We start from the raw sequence: 4,259 nt of genomic DNA, 5'->3' as shown, positions 1-4,259 counted from the left end.
ATAATATATATATATATATATATATATATATATATATAGACATATATATAGATATATATATATAGATATATATATATGTATATATAAAAGAAATCAACAATCTAAACAAAACCGTAGAAATAATATCAATAGATAGAAAGTACGCTTACATTGTAAGCCATTTTATTTAATTCTTTTGTTACTTTTCCCGCTTCTTTTATCCGATTGTGTAAGATGATTTTTTTTTTCTAAAAAATTAAACTGAGATATTTGGAAAAATTATTTTACTTAGTAATATTTTCCTCACTTCTTTTATGCAATGTGCATAAGACTAATTTTTTTATTTCTTGAATTAAAATAGGATTTTTTTAATAACTTATATTGGATAACAAGCCACAACAACTGTCATTAAAATACCGCTAAAAGTTATATTGGGTATACCCAATATAACTTTTAACAATAATATATTATTAATATACCCAATAACAATAATATATTACCCTTTAACAATAATATAATACCCTTTTACCCCCTTAACAATAATATAATACCCTTTTAACAATGATATATTATTAATATACCCAATATAAATTTTAGCGGTTTTGTAATGCAAATTAGAGTGTTGAAAATCTATTTAACATATCAAATTTGCATTACAAAACCACCTGAACATAAATATATATATATAAATATGTATCTAATATATATATATATATATATATATATATATCTAATATATATATATCTAATATATATATATATATATATATATATATATCTAATATATATATATATATATATATATATATATATATATATTATTTTATAAAACACTCAGTTCCTTTATAAACCTACAAGAAAATAACAATTTTGTGTTTTGCATCTACACACTACCTTTTTAGACAGTAAGAGCGCCTAAAATAACGACTTTCAAGAAGGCCTCGCAAAAATGTTATTCTCAAGGCCTCGCGTTTTCTAAGGACGGCTCTGATATATATATATATATATATATATATATATATATATATATATATATATATATATATATATATATATATATATATATATATATATATATATATATACATATACATATATATATATATATATATATATATATATATATATATATATATATATATATATATATATATATATATATATATATATATATATATATATATATATATATATATATACATTTAGTTAAGTTGTTGATACCGTATAAACTAAAAAAACACAAATTTGCATTACAAAACCACTTAAACATGTTAACAAAAAAATATATATATTAAATTGATAAGCGTCTGACGTCATAAAATAATATTGCGCTTTTCACAATGGAATGAAGTAATTTATTTTAAAGTTTAAAGCGTGGTATGATGTGGCAAGATAATGAATGGCCCATATCATAACCACATCTATTTTAGCATGTGTTTATTTAAAGAGTATACCGCATAAAGTGGGATAATTATGTGGACCGCATAATGTGTTTCACACGTGGGCCACACTTATCATCAGTTTATATATCGATTAACATCTAGAATATAGTTTCACGCTTTAAATCCACTTATAAGCACTATGGCTACATGTGGCCCACATATACCTTTCTTGTCGGGTAATCAAAATCTTTCGCAAATGTATCAACGAAGTAGGTAGTCAAAATACAGATAATCTCTATTTTTGTTTCTCATGAGAAAGTTGAAGCAACCTGTTTACGAATTATGGTATCATTCCATGTTGGTTTCTTTTAATAACCAATTTGAAAAAAAATTTAGTTTATCCGATTTTATTCAAGATGGAAAAAATTGTTAAAAAGTTTTAATTAATGCAATATTTTTCTCAACGCTTTTGAAGATTATCTAGTTATTGATCACGATCATTTTTCAGGACAAGTTTATGGATTAGCTCATGAATATTGCAACAAAAATTTAGGCAGATATAGTCAACATTTATCTTGTCCTATTTTTGCTCACAACGCTTCTTTTGATAACCTTATTATGATTGTAGAAGGTTTAAAAAAAATTTTGGATATTCCTTTATACGGTCATTTGGCTGAATTTGAAACAAAACCTTTTAACGCTTTTATAAAATATAGCAGCATGGAAGATGTTTTTGTTATATCTAAAAATGTGAGCAAAGTAAATATTATCTGTATTGGTAAACATATTAAAGTTGTGGATAGCTTGAAAATTTTAAATTGTTCTTCAAAACAAGCCAGTAGTATGTTATCGCAAAAAGCTCAAAATCAAATTGTCAACACCATGTTGCATTATTTACGACCTTTTCATCCTGAAATTAATCATTTAACTGACAATATAGTGTTTAAAAACTGTTTTATTAAAAAAACATTATTTCCTTACTCACAAATAACTGATGAACTATTAAACATTGAATATAAAACAATACCACCTATTGAATTATTTGCTCAAAACGATTTGATGAAATCTAAAAATTTAGAAGAAGAAATTAAAAAATCAAAGAAGCTTATGAAAGTGTTCAAAAATTATGGAAGATTTTAAATTTGAAAACTTTTAAAATTCTTATTGCATATTTATACTGTGCTCGACACAGTTGTATTAGGTTCTGTTATGATTGACTTTGATGAAAGAACATTTGAATTTACAAAACTTCATATTCTTAATCATGTTAGCATTTTTAGTTATACAAGCAAATTAAATTCTGCCGTCAGTTTTATTCCTGTTTAATTTCCTCCAACAAACGAACATCAAAAAATGATTGAGTATTCGAGGTAGCATGTCAACCAACGGTACACAAAAATTCGCCATTGATACAGATCATTTTGAACCTAAAATAAAAGAACTCAAATTAAATAGTCTATTAAGAGGTTGTTTAATTTTTATGGACGAAAATGGTCAATACGGAGAAGCTCAATTAAAACCTTTATCTTTTCACATGAAATATTCTTTTGATTTGAAATGTATTACTTTAGACGATGTGATTTAAAAATATCATCGCGTAAATTTAAACGGATTCTCAACTAGTGCTTTAGTCCATTGTCAAATTACCATGAAACCAGAATATCAAGATCAAGTAGGCGGTTTTTCACCCATGGTAAAAAAAGAAATTATATCATTACAAGATTATTCTCCAACTGAAATTGTATCTAAACGTTATCTCAAAAATAATGGAACCTATGGTATAGAAAAAGATAAAACTATTAAATTGGTCATGAAGAATTTTTAGACACTTTAATATGGTTGACTACATGTTGCGGATGTGTTGTTGAAAAAATTTATAAAGTACTTCCTTTATGGCGTTATCCTTTAGCTCAAAAAATGGTAAAAAGAAATATGGAAAAAAGAAAAGATGCTATTAAAAAGGGTGACAAAGTAGTCAATGCATCTTGCAAATTACAAATTAACGGACATTACGGAACATTAAGCCAACAAATTGCGCAAAAATTAAATACTACTTTTATCAATCACGAAGAAAAAGCATTTGAAAATATCATTGAAAATTTTCAAAACATTCGTCGTGTTTTAATTCAAGAAGGTCAAACGGATAAAAATATTAAATTGTTACTTCCTTTTCATTTTCAAAATTTATTATATAACGATTTAATGTTTATTGGTGTTGAACCTGAAAGATATAAATTAGACATTTTAGAAAAAAATGTTTGTTTAGATTGTTACGACACTGCCGATTTTAATTATGACGATTATTTTAAAGAAATTCTTTTCAATTTAATTAAATTTATTTTATCTTAAAACTTTTTTATCATACAAATATAAAGAAATTTTTCCTTTAAAACATCTCTCTTCTTTTTATCAGTGCCGTAGCATGGGACATGGGAGGCAGAGCACTCCCTTAAATCTATCCTTACAGACCTTCAATTTTAAAAATCTTTGATTATTAGGTATATATATATATATATATATATATATATATATATATATATATATATATATATATATATATATATATATATATATATATATATATATATATGTATATATATATATATATATATATATATATATATATATATATGTATATATATACAGATATAATATATATATTATATATGTATATATATATATTGTATATATAAGTATATTTATATATATATATATATATATATATATATATATATATATATCTATATATATACAATATATGTATATATATATACACATATATAATATATAAATAAAATTAAATGGAGCCGTCAAATTTCAAAAAGTTTGTTTCTGAGAGGAACTTTAAGTTTAATGAATGGAGGTGAATGGGGATGGAAGGTGTAATATGTATTTTAA

Source organism: Hydra vulgaris, chromosome 08 (assembly GCF_038396675.1).
Source record: "Hydra vulgaris chromosome 08, alternate assembly HydraT2T_AEP".
Classification (NCBI taxonomy): Eukaryota; Metazoa; Cnidaria; class Hydrozoa; order Anthoathecata; family Hydridae; genus Hydra; species Hydra vulgaris.
Note: the sequence above shows the minus strand (reverse complement) of the source record.